Raw genomic sequence first — 21,688 nt, forward strand, 5'->3', positions numbered from 1 at the left:
CTCAGACCAACCATCTCTCATTGTCCAGACTTGATAATCATGCACACATGGGAACTTTCTTTTTTCCCAAACCTTTTTAGCTCTTCTTTTAAGTTCTGTCTTCCTCCATTTTAATGTAAGTTACTTGAGGATAGGGGCTGTCTTTGTTTTTTTCTTCTTTTTTGTATCCCTAGAGTAGTGTTTGAAATATAGTAACATATAATAAATATTAGTTATCATGCTGTATAGGAATGAAGGGGTAATAATAACATTAGCAAAGGCATCATAGCTATAATTAGAAGGTAATTATTTTGCAAAAATATTTTATGATAATGGTCCCATTTCCAAGATTTATACAAAAATGGATCCAAATTTATAAGGAAAGAGGAACATTCTCTGAATGATAAAAGTTCAGAGAATAAGTACAAACAATGAAGATATTGATGGTATCAATAATCATATAAAAATGCTCAAAATCACTAATGATTAGAGAAATGCAAGCTAAAATAACTCTCAAATTCTACCACTCAACAATCAGATTAGCAAAGCTGGCACAAAAAAAGTAAAATAAACATTGAAAGAGTTCCATGAAAATAGGAAAATTAATAAACAGTTGGTGAGTTATGAATTGATCCAGCCATTCTGGAAAGCAATTTAGAAGTACACTCAAGCAGTTAATAAATTGTGTACATCCTTTGTCACAACAATATCACTCATAGGACTTTTCCTCTGTGATTTTTTTTTTCCCCAAAGTGAAAGGACCTATGTATGTAAATATTTATGTCAGTTCTTTATCTTGTGGTAAAGAAGTCAAAACTGAAGGGGTGCCCATCAATTGAGAAATGGTTGAATGAATTATAGTGTGTTAATGTAATGGAATACTGTTGTGCAATAATAAATAAAGAATGGAATATTTTTAAAGAATTGTAGAAAAATAGTTTGAACTCATGCAAAGTGAAGTGAGCAGGACCAGGGAATAATTTGTACAACACTTCTTTAAAGAACAGCAATTTTGAAAAATTTGAGAAATGTGAATGATGCCATGGATCAACTACTATTCCAGAAGACCTATGATGCAACTTTGAAATAAAATTGTATAGTGAGGTGCCTATTGGACAAAATGTGGACAAAATATGGACATTGGTTTTGCTTGACTGTGCATTATGATTGCATGTTTACACATACACACACATATATTACGTATATATATATATATATGCATATATATATATATAAATTAAAATTAAGGAGGACTTTCTATTTGACAAAAATTGCTAAGAAAAATTGAAAGCAGTATGATATGTCATAATAAATGCTAAATGATCTGGTATATACCAAAATTGATATCAAATGTAATGAAATGAAATATATGATCTGAATCTTAAAAATCATACTTTAAAAATGAACAAAAATTTGAAAAGAAACAGAACATATACTTTACATAACTATGACTAGGGATTGAATTCTTAATCAAAATGGCATATTTTGTGAGTATGGGTTCAGCAAACCAGGACAAGTTCTCTGTCATCATGTAAACATATCCCAGTACTAATTGGAAATTTTACATTTGGCACAAGGGACAAGATGCATCCCTTCAGTTGTGGGGAGTGACAGAATTATCGCCAATGGAACAGGAGATAGAGACTATAGGTTACTTGCTTCAGTCTTGGAAGGGCTTAGAATACAACCCTTCCACCTTGAGCCCCACCCTCCAAAGAGAGACAGAGTAGTGTGGGGAGAGGAAGTAGATTTTTTTAGGTCACAATCTGATACAATTCCATTTTCCATAATTGTTCTTAATAAGATTATCAACTCTGTCATTTCTTTGATAGAGAATTAGGCAAGGGCTGTAATTGCTTTTTCAGTCTTTTTAGTCCTGTCAGATTCTTCATGACCCCATTTGGGGTTTTCTTGGCAGAGATACTGGAGTGGTTTGGCATCTCCTTCAGTCATTTTACAGATGAGGAAACTGAGGCAAACAAAGTTAAATGATTTGCCTAGTATCACACAGCTAATAAGTGCCTGAGGCCAGATATCATCTCAGGAATACCAGTTTTCTGACTGTAAGCCCAGTACTCTATCCACTTCACCACCTGGCAACCTCCCAAGTGCTATTAGTCTCCTTTAAATTTGATTCTCAGACCAAAACTCAGACTGTCCTGCTCCAGTTAGGGCTGTAATCCTGTTAGAGGTATGAATATATTAGTCTTATCTATTTTCATTAGCTATCTGAGACAAGAGTCACTATGGTATTTACCATTATTTGTTGGTGGGGAAGATCCGTGGCTGACCATATTTATTGTCATATAGAGACATAATGGGGTAACATCATAATAGCATGAGGAATATTAGTGCCTGAAGTTTATTTTCAACCACAGTTAGCCAAGAATTTGATGAATAATTATCTTACTCATCAGACATTTACAGTAATTTGACTCAGAAAGTCAGTCATTTTGAAGTCTTAGGAGCAGATATTTCTCTTTCTTGGCACAGCAATATAACAGAACTCTATTTTCTAACGTTGGCTCTTATCAGCAGAAAGTAATAGCAACTCTGAAACAACTGGGGCAGCGGAGAGCTATAAAAAGACATGCTTTTTATTGGGGCATTGTTGATTATTTATGTTGTGATATTCTGAGTAGAGGGAAGGACTGAGCACCAATACAAAACAAATGTCCCAAAGACATTGAGTTCAACTAATAAAAGTCTAATATTTAAAACTGTAAGTGAACTTAAGGTCACCTAAGTCCATTTTTTTTTCATTTTGTGGAAAGTGACATGCCCAACGTCACAAGTTAAAAACTGACTAAATAGGAGAAGAATTCAAATCCTTTCCATTATACTACCTTACCTCCATTTCTCATGAGCAAGAGAAATGAAGTTGCTCAAAAAGAAATGAGAGCCTGCTCTAAGCAGATAAGAAAAGAGAGCATTAGGGAGTCGAAGAAGTGGGTCAGAGTGAAGAGTAGAGTAGGCTAAAATAAAGTATCTGAGATGGCCCTTTCTAAGGAGAGTGAAGATGAACACTCCTGGCTGCAGCTGACCTTTGATAGGCCTGGAAGACACTGGCAATCCTAATATTCTATGTGATTGAAGGAAACGCATCTGAATGGGCTCCTTTAAAAGGGAAGAGGGGCATTTTTATTATATTTAGATAAGCTTTCAACATAAGCCAAACACAGAGTTTGGAGGGACACAGAATCAGAAAATAAGTATTTTGACTCCTAGGTAAAGTCTGAAAATTGAAACCCCTATATATTGTGAAAATCTACAAGAAACTTTGAGTAATACCCCACCCCCTTCTTTTCTGCTTACTTAAACTCTGACCTTTCAGAGAAGAAAATATTGCCTTCTCCCAGAGAAGTCCTTTGTGCTCCATCTTGCTATGTCCTGATATTATGCGCTAATCCAAACTGAGGAGTCAAATTCTACTACAGTGACTTAAAAAAAAAAATTAACAAATTTCATATCCTAAGTTAAACATGCCTTCATATCTCCTATCAAAATTTTCTTGCTCAATACAGCGTGGCCCAAATCACTTTTAAGGATTTTCCATGAGAAAAAACTTTATTTATATCTTCATCAATTCATTAATTCAAAACTGATTGTAAACTTTGTATATCTGAAGAATATATGCTAAGCACTAGAAATAATAAAAAAAAAAAGAATAAAACTATGCCCACTACTAGAAGTTTAAAATCCAGCAGGGTAGGTAAGATGTGCACATAAGCTATCATTATACAAACCAGAATATTTATGAATCCAAACACATTGTGTAATAGGGACTTTGCATAATGGAATAGTTAAAATGTTGATATGATGAGAAAGTGTTCATAATGTCTTTGTCTCAGTTCAGTGAATGGTTTAAATGATAAATTTGAGGAAAAGACAGATTGCAGCCCAATTCTGGGAGAATCTGAGTCCTTGGATGTGTTTCTATATAAAATATTTATCTTGAAAAAGTAGCAAGCCAGTAGAGTTAAGATAGCAGAGAAACCAAGAAATTACAAAACAAAACCAAAAGAATGAAAAATTGAAAGATAATGTAAAATATCTCATTGGAAATACATCTGACCTGGAAAATATATCCAGGAGAGACAATTTAAACATTATAGGACTATCTGAAAGCCATGATCAAAAGAAGAGCCTAGACATCATCTTTCAAGAAATTACCAAGGAAAACTGCCCTGATATTCTAGAGCCATAGGGCAAAATAGATATTGAAAGAATCTACTGATAACCCCCTGAACAAGATCCAAAAAGAGAAACTCCTAGGAATATTAGAGCCAAATTCCAGAGTTCCCAGGTCAAGGAGAAAATATTTTAAGAAGCTAGAAAGAAACAATTAAAGAATTATGGAAATAGAATCAGATCTAGTAGCTTCTACATTAAAGGATAGAAGGGTGTGGAATATGATATTCCAGAAGTCAAAGGAACTAAAATTAAAACCAAGAATCACCTACCCAGCAAAACTGAGTATAATACTTCAGGAGAAAAAAGGGCAATTCAATGGAGTAGAGGACTTTGAAGCATTCTTGATGAAAAGATCAGAGCTGAGTAGAAAATTTGACTTTCAAACACAAGAATCAAAAGAAGCATGAAAAGGTAAACAGGAAATAGAAATCATAAGGGACTTCCTAAAGGTGAACTGTTTACATTCCTTCATGGAAAGATAATATTTGTGACTTGAAATTTTTCTCAGTATTTGGATAGTTGGAGGGATTATACAGACCCACACACACACACACACACACACACACACACACACACACACACACACACATATGTATATATAGATAGAGAGCACAGGTTGAGTTGAATAAGAAGGATTGAATAACATGCACATTCAATTTGGTATGAAAACCTATCTTACACTACAGGAAAGGAGGGTAAAGGGGGATATGCAGGGTGGGGGATGGTGGAAGGGAGGACAAATGGTAGGAGGATGCAATTAGAAGTAAACAGTCAGGGAAAGATAAGGTCAAAAGAGAGAATAGAAGAAATGGGAGGTAGGATAGAATTGAGGGAAATACAGTTAGCCTTACACAACATGAATGTTATGGAAGTCATTTGCAAAACTACACCTATATAGCCTATACTGAATTGCTTGCCTTCTCAGTGGGGATGAGTGGGGAGGGAGGAAGCAAGAGAAGTTGGAACTCAAAGTTTTAGGAACAAATGTTGAGAATTATTTTTGCGTACAGTTGGGAAATAAGAAATACTGGTAAGGGGGTAGAGAAATTTATCTTGCCCTACAAGACAAGAGAGACGATGGGAATAATGGAAGGGGGGTTATTAGAAGGGAGGGCAGATTTGTGGAAGGGGTAGTAAGAATCCTTGGTGTTTTGGGGTGGGGGAGAGGAGAAATGGGGAGAAAATTTGGAACCCAAAATTTTGTGGAAGTGAATGTTGAAAACTTAAAATGAATAAACATTAAAAATATTCTGGATGAAAAGAAAGAAGTTATAAGCCAAGACTAAAAAGGAGAGAGAGATGCTGCATGATTTTTTTGCTTGCAGATAAGTGTGCATTCAATGCAGCTTCTGAAACTGAGATTCAATGGGATGTGGATCAATTCTCTCCTGCTTGTACTAATCTTGGCCTCACAATTCACATCAATGAAACAGAAGTTCTCCACCTGCCAGCACTGTACCATCCATATGTGCAATCATCAGCTAAAGCAAACTTAGAAATTTTGAAGGCTATGGATAGGTTTCTTTACCTTGACAGTATACTTTCCAGGGATGTACATATACGTAATAATTTTGACACATGCCTTGTCAGAGTTTTCTCAGTGTTTTTACTGAGCTCACTGACAAACTCCTGCAAATGCCTTTTTAAAAAAAGACTCTAAGAAGACTCCAAATAAATTGTAGAGCAAAAAAAAAAAAAAAAAAAAAGATGGAGTGAAACAAATTTCCAGTCTAATACATCTGGGAAGATCAGCAGGAAAGGTCTGTTAAATCAGAGTGAAAGAGGAGCACAGTCCAGTGCAGGCTGTGCCAGTATGGACCAAGACCCAGAAAACAAACCGCAGTCCTTGGGTGACTGAATCACTAGTAGCAGTGGAGGTTTCTAGACCTATCAGCCTACAGACACAAAAGACAATTTAAAGGGTCTACAAGAAAAGTCTGTAGAACTTAGGTGAGAGAGGAGCACAGTCCAGTTCAGGCTGTGCCAGCATAGCTACAGTCACAGCAAACCAGGAGCAGGCCCTGGGTGTGACTGAATCAGTAGTAGCAGCTGATTTTGAAGCTCTTAGCTCACAGATGGGAAGGGTGTCAAAGAAGTGGTCAGAAGGAGATTGTGAATATTTTTTTTTGCTAGCACCAAGGTGGGAATCTGTTGCATGGCTGATGTGTCGATATAGGTTGCTATCATGGGTGGCAGTGACAAGGAAAGGAGGAGCATAACAGAGACTTCAACAGCAATGAACAGGGGACTCTACTCACAGTTTCAGGTAAGAAAAGAATGCTTGTGGTCACTCACATACCAGAGCACAGGCCAAGAAAATAGAAAACACATCCCCTTAGATCGTATTACCAAGGTAGAATTGAAAACTTATATATCTCTAGTAGTATCTCCGAAAACAGCTAGACAAATGCCTCAAGTTTGGGACAGTGCATACTTCAGTCGGGAAGCAGAGCCCTACTTTAATAAAAACTTAGAAGTCAAATAATATGCTGGCAAAATGTACAAAAAATGAAAAAAAAACTATTAAAACTTTTGGTGATAAGGAAGATCAAAACACACACTCAGAAGAAGACATCAAAGTCAAGATTCCTACATCCAAAGCCTCCCACCAAAATGAATTAGTCTCAGGTCATGTAAGAGCTCAAAAAGGATTTTTTGAAATAATTATTTTATTTGTTCTCAGTGTTATACAGTCACTTCCATATATCCATATATTCCCTCCCTCTTCTTCCTGCCTCTTTCTGCACTCCCTCCCCAAGTTGACTTATAATCTTATACATGTTCTACACAAATATTCTTATGAAATACAATTTCACTGTAGTCATGTTGAGTAGAAGAATTAAAAGGAATAGGAGAAACCATAAAACAAAACAAAAAGAAAACATAACACACAAAAGAAAATGGTCTGCTGCATTCTACAGTCCATCTCCATAGTTCTTTCTCTGAATGTGGAAGGTGTTTTGTCTCAAAAGTTCATTGGGAATTTTTTAGGTCCTTGCATTGCTATGAAGGACTAAATCTACCAGAAAAATTCCTTTCACACTGAAGTTGTTGCTGTGTACAAAGTTCTCCTGGTTCTCTTCTTTTCACTCAGCATCATTTCATATAAGTCTTTCCAGGTCTCTCTGAAGTCATCTTGTTCATCATTTCTTATAGTACAATAGTATTCCATTACATTCATATATCACAACTTGTTCAGCCATTCCCCAGATGATGAGCATCTGCATGATTTCCAGTTTTTGGCCACCACAAAGAGACCTGCTATAAATATACATGTGGGAACCTTTACTGTTTTTGTGATATTTTTGGATACAGTCCTAGAAGGGATATTGCTGGGTCAAAGAGTATGCACATTTTTATAGCCTTATGGGCATAGTTACAAATTGCTCTCCAGAATGGTTGAATCTGCTCATAGATCCAACAACAATGAATTAGTGTTCCAGCTCTCTCACATCTTCTCCAGCACTTACCATCTTCCTCTTTTATCATGTTAGCAAATCTGATAGATATCGTATGGTATCTCAGAGTTATTTTGATTTGCATCTCTCTAATCAATAGTGATTTATAGCATTTTTTCATATAACTACAGATAGCTTTAATTTCTTCCTCTGAAAACTGCCTGTTAATATCCCTTGACTATTTATCGATTGGGGAATGACTTGTATTTTTGTACATTTGACTGAATTCTCTATATATTTTAGAAATGAAGCCTTTGTCACAGACATTAGCAGCAAAAATTCTTTGCCAGTTTTCTGCTTCCCTCATAATCTTGGTTTCATTGGGTTTGTTTGTGGAAAAACTTTTCAATTTAGTATAATCAAAATTATTCATTTTGCACTTCATAATGTTTTGTATCTCTAGTCAAAAATTTCTCAATTCTACGTAAATCTGACAATATCCTATTCATTTCTCCACTAATTTGTTTTCAGTATCTATCTTTATACCTGTATCATGTACCCATTTGGACTTTATTCTTGTGTACAGTGTCAGGCATTGGTCTATGCCAAGTTTCTGCCACATTCTTATCCAGTTTTCCCAGTAATTTTTGTCAAACAATGAGTTCTTATCCCAGAAAGTAGGGTCCTTGTTTTATCAAACAGTAGATTTTTATATTCATTGACTACTGTGTCTTGAGTACCTAACTTATTCCACTGGACTACCCCTCTTTTTCTTAGCCAGAACCAAATGGTTTGGTAATTGCTGTTTTATAATAGAGTTTGAATTCTGGTAGTGCTAGGTCACCCTCCCTATCCTGTCTTTTCAGTAGTTCCCTTGATATTCTGGGACTTTTTTTCCTCCAGGTGAATTTTGATATTATTTTTTTTCTAGCTCTAGAAAATAACTATTTGGTAGTTTGATTGGTACAGAAAATGTAAATTAATTTAGGTAGAATTGTCATTTTAATTATATTGTCCCAGCCTACTCATGAGCAACTAATGTTGCTGTTGATCTGACTTTGTGTGAAAAGTATTTTGTAATTGTGTTCACAGAGTCTCTGGGTTTGTTTTGGCAGGTAGACTGGCAGATATTTTTTTAGTATCTGCCTGAGGTTTAAATGAGATTTCTCTTTCTATCTCTTGCCATTCAACTTTGTTAGCAATATATAGAAATGCAGATGATTTATGTGGGTTTATTTTGAAACCTGCAACTTTGTCAAAGTTGTTTATTTTTTCAAGTAGTATTTTTGATTTGATTCTCTGGTATTTTCTAAGTATATTATCATATCATCTGCAAAGAGTGGTAACTTAGTTTCTTCTTTGCCTTTTCTAATTCCTTCAATTAATTCTTCTACTCTTATTGCTACAACTAACCTTTTGAATACAATACTGAACAACAGTGGTGGTAATGGGCATCTTTACTTTATCCCTGATTTTATTGGAAATACATCTAACTTATCCCTATTGCATATAATGCTTGCTGAAGGATTTAGGTAGATACTGCTTATTGTTTTATAGAAAGTTCCATTTATTCTTATGTTCTCCAGTGTTTTCAATAAAAATGGATGTTATATTTTGTCAAAAGCTTTTTCTTCATCTACTGACATAATCATGTCGTTTCTGTTAGTTTTGTTGTTGATATGATCAATGATACTAACAGTTTTCCTGATATTGAACCAACCCTGAATTCCTGGTATAAATCCTAGCTGCTCATACTGTATTATTCTCATGATAAGTTGCTGTATTCTTTTTGCTAAAATCTTATTTTAAATTTTTGCATCTAAATTCATTAGAGAAATTGGTCTATAACTTTCTTTCTGTGTTTTGGCTCTTCCTGGTTTAAGCTTCAGAACCATATTTGTATCATAGAATTTAGTAGGACTCCTTCTTTCTCAATTTTACAAAACAGTCTATGTAGTATTGGAATTAACTCTTCTTAAAACGTTTGATAGAATTCACTTGTAAATCCATATGGTCCTGGAGATTTTTTGCTAGGGAGATCATTGATGGCTTGTTCAATTTCTTATTCTGAGATGGGGTTATTTAAGTGTTCAATTTCTTCTTCTGTTAATCTGGGCAATTTATATTTTTTTAAAATAATCATCCACCTCATTTAGATCATATATTTTATGAGCATAAAGTTAGGCAAAGTAATTTCTAATTATTGTATTTGATTTCTTCCTCATTGGATAGTTCACCCTTTTCATTATTGGTGTTGGCAACTTGGTTTTCTACTTTTTTTTAAATGAAATTGACTAATAGTTTATCAATTTTATTGGTTTGTTTCATTAAAAAAACTTGCTGTTTTATTTATTAGTTCAATAGTTTTCTTAATTTTAATTTTATAATCTCTTCTTTGGTTTTCAGTATTTCTAATTTGGCACTTAAGGATTTTCAATTTGGTTTTTGTGGTTTTTTTTGAGTTTTTTCAGCTGCATGCCCAATTCATTGATCTCCTCTTTTGCTATTTTATTCATGTAGGCATTCAAAGATATAAAATTTCCCCTTAGAACTGCTTTTGCAGTATCCCATAAGATTTTGTAGGCTATCTCATTATTGGCATTCTCTTGAATGAAGTTGTTGATTGTTTCTATGATTTGTTGTTTAACCCACTCATTCTTGACGGTTAGATTATTTAGTTTCCAATTAATTTTTGGTTATCATTCCATGGCTTTTTATTACATGTAACTGTTATTGCATTATGATCTGGGAAGGATGCATTGATTACCTCTACCTTTCTGCACTGGATGGTGAAGATTTTATGCCCTAATACATGATCAGTTTTTGTATATGTGCCATGTACCACTAAGAAAAAGATATATTCCCTTCAATCCTTATTCAATTTTCTCCAGAGATCTATCATACCTACTTTATCCCAAGTTTTATTTACCTCTTTAATTTCTGCCTTGTTTATTTTGATGTTAAATTAATCAAGTTCAGAGAGGGGGAGATTTATGTCCTCCACTAGTATAGTTTTGTTCTCTTCCATCTTCTTTAACTTCTCCTCTAAGAATCTGAATGTTACATCACTTGGAGCACATATGTTTAGTAATGAAATTGCTTCATTGTCTATGCTGCCTTGTAGCAGGATACAGTTTTCTTCCTTATCTCTTTGATTGGATCCATTTCTGCTTTTATTTTGTCTGAAACTATTATTACTACCACTGCTTTTTTTTTTTACATCACCTGAAGCATAAAATGTTCTGCTCCAACCTTTTACCATTACGCTTTGTGTATCCCCACGTCTCAAATATGTTTCTTGTAAACAACATATTGTTGGATTATGGTTTAAAATCCATTCTGCTATGCATCACCATTTCATGGAAGAGTTCATCCCATGCACATTCATGGTTATGATTACTATTTGTATCTTTCCCTCCAACCTCTTTCCCCCACTTGCGCTTTTATTTCTCCTGTCTCCCTTCCCCTTCACAACAAAGTTTTAACTTTTGACCACCATCTCTCTCAGTCTTCCAGTCTTTCTACAGCCATTTCCTTTACTCACCATTTCCTTTACTGCTTCATCCCTCACTTTTAGTCTCCTCTCTCTTTTCTTTCCCCCTTCTCCTCCTACTGCCTATAGAGATAGTTAGATCTCTATACTTAACTGTTTGTTGCTCCCTCCTTGAGACAAATCAGATGAGAGTAACCTTTAAATAATGTTCATCTCACTCTCCTTTTTCCCTCTACTGTAATATATTTTGTGCCTCTTCCTGTGATGTAATTTATGATTTTCTGCCTCCTCCTTTTCACATCTCCCATTACAATTTCTTTGAACGCTTAAATCATATTTTCATCATCACATCATTTACTTTATAGCTCCTCCCTCTATCTATGTATATCCCTTTTATATATCATGATAAATATACAATTCTCAAGGTTAACTAGCATCATCTTCCCTTATAATTTGCCCATATTTAATAACAAGTTTTCCTCCTTTATTTTTTTATGACTTTCTTGAGACCTGTGCTTGAAGATCGAATTTTCTATTGAGCTCTGGCTTTTTCATCAGCAAGGCCTTGAAATCCTTTATTTCATTTAATATCCATCTCTTTGCTTGAAATATTGCGCTCTACTTTGCTGGGTAATTGATCCTTGAATGTAGTCCCAGCTCCTTTGCCTTATGGAATATCATATTCCAGATCCTTCAACTTTTTAATTTAGAAGCTGCAAAGTCCTGTGTGATCCTGACTGTAGCTCCTCGAAATTTAAACAATTTCTTTCTGGCTGCCTGCAATGTTTTATCCATCACTTTGTTAGTTTGGGATTCCTTTCAGGAGGTGAACAGTAGATTCTTTTGATAACTATTTTGCCCTGTCATTCTAGGACTTCTGAGCAGTTTTCCTTGAAGATTTCTTGAATGATATTGTCTAGGCTCTTTTTTTTAATCATTGCTTTCTGGTAGGCCAATAATTCTTATATTTTCTCTCCTGTATCTATTTTCCACATCAGTTATATTTTCTAATGAGGTATTTTACATTTTATTCTATCTTTTCTTTCTTTAGATTCTGTTTCACTGATTCTTGAGTCATAGAGTCATTAGCTTTTACTTGGCCTATTCTAATTTTTATCAAACTGTTTTCTTCAGTTAGCTTTTGCAACTTCTTTTCCATCTATCCAATTGTTTTTTTTTTTTAAGGAGCTATTTTCTCCAGTTTGAATCTGTACTTCCTTTTTCACTGGACCAATTTTCCTTTTAAATTCTGCTGTGATTTCTTTTTATATATATCATAATCATTGGCCAATTTTTCTTCTATTTCTCTAACTTGACTTCTAAAATCCTTCTTCAACTCTTCCAAGGATGCTCTTTGGGCTTGAGATAAATTCATACACTCTTCTGAAATTTCAGATGGGAGTACAGTCTCAATGCTGACCTTTTTGATATTGGCGTTTTGGTCCTTGTCCCCATGGAAAGATGTTAAGGTCTGTTCTTTTCTGCTTTGCTTCTTACTCATGGTGATGACCCATTTCTTGACTTTTAAAGTAGATCTGTGCTGCTTGAGTACAGGGGACTCTCCCACAGTTCTTGTGCCTTGAATTTGAGGCTTTGCGTATTGTGACCTCTGGTTCTTTCAGCTAGAAGCTAAAATGCTGCAGCTTATCTAGTGCTGAACTGACTGGTGTTTGAAAGCAGAGGCCAGGTAAAGTCTTTCTGGGTTTTCCCAGAATTACCCTGGAGCTAGCTGTGTTAAGTGTGCAGGAGGGGTGGTCTGGTCATTAGAAGTCTCCTCTGTTGATCTAGAACTTAGGAAAGTTCAACAGTTGGTGAACCATCTGCAGTAGTGTCTATCTGATTCCCCTGGTGTGCTAGTGTTGGCAGTTGCGGGCTTCACCCCCCTGGACCTCAGGATCTTTATCTGGTCTACTGAGGTGGAGCTGTCTGGGACAACTCTGGTCCTACACTTGTCCCCTTAAGCCATGGCAAGAGGGAAACCTCTTGGCGATTTTATGAGCCTCACAGGTTATGAGACTCTTTTTCTCTTTGACTGCTCCCACTGTTCCAGGGTTTTTCTTGGGGAAATATTTTATGGATCTTTCAAGGTTAACAAGGGGAGGGGTAGAGCCCCTTTACTAATCACTCTGCCATCTTTGCTCCCAGAAGTTCAAGTCAAAAAGGATTTTGAAATTCATGTAAGAGAAATGGAGGAATAATTGGGAAGAAAAATGAGATTAATGCAAGAAAATCATGAAAAATGAGACAACCACTTCTTAAGGGAGATACAAAAATAAATACTGAAAGAAAATAACATAAAGAACCATATTAGGCAAAATGGTAAAAGATCTAAAAAGACAGCGAAGAGAAGAATTCCTTAAAAAGTAGAATTGTCCAAATGGAATAGGAATTACAAAATGTCACCAAAGAAAATAATTCTGTAAAATTTAGAATGGATCATATGGAAGCTAATAACTTTATAAAAAAGTGAGAAATAGTTAAGCAAACCAAAAATAATTTTAAAAAAAGAGAAGACAAAATTAAATATCACATTGGCAAAACACCTGAACTGCAATATAGATCCAGGAGAGTCAATTTTAAAATTATTTGACTACCTGAAAGCCATGATCCAAAAACAGCTTATACATCATCTTTCAAGAAATTTTATAGGAAAACTGCTCCAATGTTCTTGAATCAGAGAGTAAAATAGAAATTGAAATAATCCACTGATTAACTTTTGAAAGAGATCCTAAAAGGAAAACTGCCAGCAATATTATAACAAATCCCAGAGTTCCCAGGTCAAGGAGAAAATATTGCAAACAGCCAGAAAGAAACAATTCAGTCTGGTGGAACTACATTCAAGATAACACAAGGTTTAGCAGGCTCTCCACTAAAGGATCAGAGGTCTTGGAATATGATATTACAGAAAGCAAAGGAGCTGAGAATGCAACCAAGAGTCACCTACCCAGCAAAACAGTACAACCCTTTGGGGGGAAATGGACATTTAGTGATATAGAATACTTTCATGCATTCTTATGAAAATATCACAGCTGAATAGAAAATTTGACTTTCAAATATAAGACTCAAGAAAAGCATAAAAGAGTTAACAGGAAAGGGAAATCATAAGGGTCAAATGAGTTCAAACATTCCTACATGGGAAGATGATGCATGTAACACATAATAACTTCTCCATTATTGTGGCAAATAGTAGTATATGTAGACAGATGGCAGAGGTGTGAGTTGAATAAGGGATGGTATTTATAAAAAACAACATAAAATTAGGGGTGAGAAGAATGAATTGAGAGAAAGGGCAAAAGAGCGATAGAATGGGGTAAATTATCATACATAAAAGAGGCAAGGAAAAACTTTTATAGTGGAGAGGGAGTAAGGGAACCTTACTCTCATCAGAATTGGCTCACATTGGGAAAAGCATATAAACTCAGTTATGCATACAAATTTTTCTTACCCTTAAGGAAAGTAGGAGGGGAAGGGAATAATTGATATGGGTAATGTAAGGGAAGGCAGATTGGAGGAGACAATAGTTTGAAACAATACACTTTTGAGGATGGACAGGGTGAAAGGAGAGAGAGAATAGAATAAATGGGACAGTATCAATGGAGGGAATTAAAGTTACTAGAACTAAATGTGAAAAATTTGAAGTACCTTTATCTGATAAAGGCCTCATTTCTCAAACATATAAAGAACTGAGTCAAACTTATAAAAATTAGAGGCATTCCTCATTGATAAATTATCAAAATATGTAATGAAAGTCATCTCTAGCCATATAAAAAAATTCTAACTCACTGTTCAAGAAATGGAAATTAAAACAATTCTGAAGTACTACCTCATACCTATTAGATTGGCTAATAGGACAGAAAAGAAAAATGACAAATATTAGAGGGCATATGGGAAAAATGAGATGTTAATGAACTGTTGGTGGAGTTATGAACTGTTTCAATCATTCTTTAGAGCACTTTGGAACTATGTCCAAAGGGCTATAAAACCATGCATACGTCTTGACTTATCAATACCTCTTCTATGCCTGTATCCCAAAAGAAATTTAAAAAAGAAAATACTTACTTGTATAAAATATTTATAGCAGTTCGTTTCTGGGGGCAAATAATTAGAAATTGAGGGAATGTCTTTCTGTTGGGGAATGTCTTAACAAATTGTGGCATGTGATTGTGATGGCATAATATTGTCCTAGAAGAGATGATGAGCATTATAATCTCAGAAAAAATCTGGAAAAACTTTTTTTTTTTTATCTCTTTAGAATACAGCACTAGAAGTGATATTGCTGGGTAAAGGGAGGGTGCACAATTTAGTAGACTTTGGCCATAGTCCCTAATTGTCCTCCAGAGTGATTGGAGCAACTCACAGCTCCATCAACAATGAATTGGTGTTCCAACTCTCTCGCATCTTCTCCAACATTTATCATCTTCCTGTTTTGTCATGTTAGCCAATCTGAGAGGTGTGATGTGGTATCTCAAAGTTGTTTTGATTTGCATCTCTCTAATCAATACTGATTTAGAGCATTCTTTTCACATGACTATAGATTGCTTTAACTTCTTTCTCTGAAAACTGCTGGTTGTTATTCTTTGACCATTTATCAATTGGGAAATGATTTGTATTCTTATAAATTTATTTCAATTCTCTATATATTTTAGAAATGAGAACTTTATCACAGACACTAGTTGCAGAAATTCTTTCCCAATTTTCTGCTTCCCTCCAAATCTTTGTTGCATTGGGTTTGTTTGGGCAAAACCTTTTCAATTTAATCAAAATTATCCATTTCACATATAATGTTCTGTATATCTTGTTTGGTCATAAATTTCTCCATTTTCCATAAATTAGACAAATACACAACCCCTTGTTCCCCTAACTTGTTTATAGAGTTATCCTTTATACCTAGATAAGGTACCCATTTGGACTTTATTCCTGTGTACAGTGCCTATGCCTAGTTTTAGTCTATGCCTAGTTTTGCCACAGTGGACAATAATACAGTTGTCCCAGCAGTTTTTGTCAAACAGTAAGTTCTTATCCCAGAAGTTCAAATCCTTGGGTTATCAAACAGTGGACTGCTCTATACATTAATTGCAGCGTCTTGAGTACCTGACATATTCCATTGCTCTACCCCTCCATTTCTTAGCCAGTAACAAGTGGTTTTGATGATTGCTGCTTTATAATACAATTTGAGATCTGGTAGGGCTAGGCCACCTTCCTAAGCATTTCTTTTCACTAATTCCCTTCATATTATCGACTTTTTGTTCTTCCAGATGAATTTTGATATTATTTATTCTCTCTCTAGAAAGTAATTTTCTGGCAGTTTCATTGGTGTGACATTGAATAAGTTAATTAATTGAGGTAGAATTGTCATTTTTTAATATTAGCTTAGCCTACCCACAAGCAAGTGATATTTTTCCAGTGACTTAGATCTGTCTTTATTTGTTTGAAAAGTGTTTTGCAATTATGTTCATATGGTCCCTGGGTTTGTTTTGGCAGGTAGACACCCAGATATTTTATAGAGTCTAACTGTATAGATTTTATATATATATTTATATGATATATAGAAATGCAGATGATTTATGTGCATTTATTTTGTAACCTGCAACTTTGCCAAAGCTGTTTTATATTTCAAGTAGCTTTTTACTAGATTCTCTAGGATTTTCTAAGGATATGATCATATCATGCACAAAGAATGATAACTTAGTTTCTTCTTTGCCTATTCCAATTAATTCAATTTCTTTTTCTTCTCTTATTGCTGAAGCTAACTTTTCCAGTACCATATAGAATAACAGTGGTGATAATGAACATCCTTGCATCAACCCTAATCTTACTGGAAATGCATCTTGTTTGTCCCCATTGGACATGCTTACTGATAGTTTTAGGTAGGCACTGCTAATTATTTTAAGGAATGTTCCATTTATTCCTATGCCCACTAGTGTTTTCAATCACAAGCACTCTTTTCTACCCTGGAACTATGAGTAGAATTCCCTCTCCACAGCTACCACCATTTCTGCCATGACAGTACTGCTCCTCACCCCAGGACCACCCCTCCAGGACTGTGACCCAGATCAGCCACTCAATTATCCCACCTTTTTTAGTCCAAGAGCTCCAGAAGCAGCCATTGCTTTAGCAGGGGCTACTGCCACCTTGGGCCTGTGCCTGGACCATGTTCCTTTCCCAGGCAAGAGAGCTTTCTCACTCATCTTTGAAGTTATCTTTAGTGTTTGTAGGTTAGGAAGTCTGGAAACCACTGCAGTTGCCAATGATTCAGTGCCCTGTGGTCTGCTCCAGTTCTGTCTATGCTGGCTCAGTCCATGGTGGGTTATGCTCGGCCCCAAACCCAGTGTAATTGAATCTTACTGTTGACCTTTCAGATTTTCTTGGACTGGAAATCTGTTTCACTCTGTCGTTTTGTGGCTTTTGCTGCTCTAGAATTTATTTATAGTTATTTTTATGGGTATTTTAAAGAGTTTGTGGGGAGAATTGAGGTAGGTCTCTTCTTCTGCTACACCATCTTGGTTCCACCCCTTGAGCAATCTTTAACAGATGACTGGAAAGATGATAATCAACCTTAAGCTTTTTTTTTTTTTTCCAATATCTACTCCTGAATCTCTCACTGCCTTCCAAACAACTTCCCATGCTTACTAAACCAGGCCTGCTTCAGCCTGATTTGGTGGTTCAGGTTCAGGCTTAGAATAAAAGTGATACCTTTAGATTACCTAGTACTTAACAAAAGGAGGTTTAAATCAGATGAGCATGAAAAGCATATTCAGCAAGGGTACAATATTGATTCCATAAAGTGTAGCTTCTTTGCCTCTATGTTGGCCATGCTGGTATACTAATCAACCTGAGTAATGAATTCCTGATTCCTGTTCTGGCTATTTTACTTTGGCTCAATAACATATATGAATGATTTGATCTTCAGCTCCTCTGGAAAAACTAAGTCTCAAGTTATAGATTCACAATTCTTAAGCAAAAAACTACATTTATAGATGTATTTATATTATTAGCATTTCTATCACAGAACTCTTACATATTCATTTTTTGAAAGTTTTCTCTTCCTTCAATTTCATTTAGAACAATTTTTGGCCTTTCTTTTAAATCTTAAAGACTTAAAACTGTGCCTGGAAAATAGTAAGCACTAAATAAGTGCTGATTGACTTACAAGGCATAGGTGAGTTGTGAGATTCCCTTGTGAAGCATTCCTTGAATACCTCATTTATAAATGATCCATCATTTGTGATAAAATGCTAGACTTGAAGTAAAGAAACATCAGTTTCAAATTCTACTTTGCAAGTTTATTAGCTATGTAACTTGAAGCAAGCCACTTAACCTTGTTGTGCCTCAGTTTCCTTGTATATAAGGTGAGAATATTGGACTCAGTTGTATTTCAAGTCCATCTCAGTTCTAAAATATGATCTTTCTTAATGATTTGTACATCTCTTTGTCGTTCTTATACTTGTCTTTCTGCATATTATACATTATTCTACTTTCTACTGAAGTCATTTTTGTACAATTCATCTGTATTCTTGGGGGCATAAATTTCTTAAGAGCAGATAAAGTATTACTTTTCATCTTTAAGTTATTAGCAACCAGAACATAGTATGTGTTTTATAGTTGTTTAATAAATATTTTCTGAATTGAAGTGAAATGAAATACGTCAGATTTATTCTTACCCTTTCAGACAAAGAAATAGAGGAGTCGTTCTTCTCCTTTAGCCCCTGTCTAAAGAAAGAGAATGAGCATAAGGTTAAGCAGGCAGCAAATAACATTTTGGCTGTTACAGGAGGGCTTTTTAGAAGTGCTCAATATCATATGTGGAAAATGCCAAAATGATTCCATACACATAACATATAGAAGGAAAGAATCCATGTAATTAAGGGCAGAGATATGAAAGTGTAATGAAGCAGTTAATTAACCATCACTATAGATTTTATGTGGAACTTAAAAGGAGGGAAATAAAGTTCCTGATTATCAGTTCAACAAATGTTAGAACACTGTAGGAAGTAGAATAGGAAGTAATGGAGTGGTAAGAAAGCAATAAAAAAAAATCTGCTGCTCTCACCACTTGTCATTGAGAATTGTTTCTGTTATCTACATTCAATTCAGCAAATATTTACCAAGCTAAATATATGCATATATATATATATATATACATATATATATATATATATACATACATATATGTGTATGTAAGCAAAATTTAGATAACACACACTTATTGCCCTCAGGGAGCTTACAGTGCAGTAATAGGGATGAGACACGCATACTGATAATAGCAATGGACAATTGGGGGACAAAAACCAGCAAGAGGTTCAAAATGCTGTCTATCCCAGGTCCAGAGCATGAGGAGGGAAGGTAGTTTCTGCTTAGAAAGATGGGCTAATACTTCAGTAAAGATGTCCTGTAGGCATATTGAACTTAATATATTTGAAACAGAATTCATTAGTTCACAGAACTCTCAACTTCCAAAATATCCATTCTTCTAATCTTCCCTACTTGTATTAAGAACATCACCATTTTTTCCAGTTCTCTCGGTCTACTTCTTGCTCACTAACCCTGTATGTCCATGGAATTACCAAGTCCAAGTTACCATGCCCATATCATTTAACATCCCTGAGTATGGTACTTCAATCATTGACAAGTTCAGCAACCTCCTAATTGATCTCTTTGACTCCAGTTTCCCACTTCTCTAAAATAATCTTCCACATTGCTGTCAAAGTGAAATGTTTAAGCCATAAGTCTGACTATTTTGCTTTAGGTCAAGTGCTTCTAGATTTTTCTCCTATATGTGGCATTTAATGTCCTTCATAATCTGGTATCAGTCTGAATTCAGGACAAAATAGAAGGAAGCTGTTTCCATCAGGGATGACAGCCATGAGAGGAGAACAGATGTCAAAACTGAACAAAATAAAAAACACAACTGACCCCAGTTCCACAGGCAAGTTAGTGGCACAGACATGCATCTGTAGTCGCAGTCTGACTTAATATTGCTAAGCCACTGAGGCTCAAAGTTGTATAAAGTTTAAGGTAAGGAAATTATATAAAATGAATATGAGACTGATCCACCACCCATGGAGTGAGGCAACGAAATAACCTAGACTATGGAAAAGATGGTCTCTTCTGAGTTGCCCAAAAATAAATAAGGAATGAAGGGCAGTGACTGGAAAACCGTGCTACAACAATGACAACAAAAATATATGGGAGGGGGGAGGGGAGGAGGATGCAATACTGAGTCTTCCAGCCATTTAACACCTTGAATAGGTGTATTTCAGGAGCTGTGAATTTACCCATCAAACTAATTTTGACCAACTCACATTGTCTTTCTTCTCGTTGTATTCAGGTAGATATTTAACAACTAACACTCCAAACAAAGTATGTCCTGCACACTTTAAAGTTTAATCTGCCTTAAAAATATGTCCTCCATCCCTTTTCTAAGTCTAGAAAATAAACATAATCAAACTGATTCTAGAATTTGCCAATTTTCAAGGAGTAATGCTCATGCTAAAAATTTAACAATTGAGTCTCCTCCAAGGTATCCCTGCTTTCTTAGACTTCTTGTACATTAGTCTCCTTTATGCATATTTTATTCCAGTCAGTCTGCCAATCTTGCTGTTCTTCTCTCAAGACATTTCATCTCATTTTTCAGATTTCATTTCCATAAGCACAAACTATGTTTATGCCTTGCGTATATTCACTTTACTTCTCTATCTTTTAGAATCCCACTTCACTCAGACTCCTTTCTCCTCTGATTGGAGGGTTGCAGGGTGGAGTACCAAACTTCTCCCAATGTCATCCTATATAGCAGACAGAACCTAGAATTTTCGGTTCAATCTACACTGCACCTACTGCTCTGTTTGGTTTAAACTCCATGAGAAAAATGAGTAACCTCTGTTGTCACCTTTCTTGCTTTTCTGTTTCCTATTGTGTGTTTTGATCCTATTAGATTGTAGAGTATTTGAGTATATGGATATCTATTTTACTTTGTCATAATTTTATCCCTTGCAATTAGCACAGGACCTGGTACATAGTAAGTCTTGATAAATATTTATTGAATTTGCTTTAGAAGTTCAAGTCATGTTACAACCCTGCATAAAACCTTTCCTGGACTGCAAAGATGCTCATGCTTTCCCAAAAACTATATTGTATTTGCATTGCATGAGACAAGTTGTCAACCTGGATGGAGTACTAGTTTTGTAATCTGGAAGGTGTGGATTGAATACTGCCTTATGACATTGACCAAATAATTAACCACTGGGTTTGCTAGTGTCTCATGTGTAGTTGAGAGATACCAAATTTCAATAGTAATGGGGCCACTACATATAGTACATAGCATGTTTGCAGGCTATAAAATCAGATATTAATATTAGGTATTTTATTGTATGTTTATTTGTTTTGCTAGCTTTTTCCAAATTATATTTTAATCTAGTGATGGCCTCAGAAATTTTATAGGTTGCATGCGTAGATAGGTGTGTTTGACAGCTCTGCTTGAGACATATTTTTTAGGAATGAATTCCAGAGAAGGTGACAAACCATATTATTAAAGGGAGTTTCCTCACATCTGAGCTCCTATCGATGGAAATAAACATGCAGGCTTTCCCTGAAATATACTTATATGTGCACATACACTTTCCGTTGT

Source organism: Notamacropus eugenii, chromosome 1, assembly GCF_028372415.1.
Source record: "Notamacropus eugenii isolate mMacEug1 chromosome 1, mMacEug1.pri_v2, whole genome shotgun sequence".
Classification (NCBI taxonomy): domain Eukaryota; kingdom Metazoa; phylum Chordata; class Mammalia; order Diprotodontia; family Macropodidae; genus Notamacropus; species Notamacropus eugenii.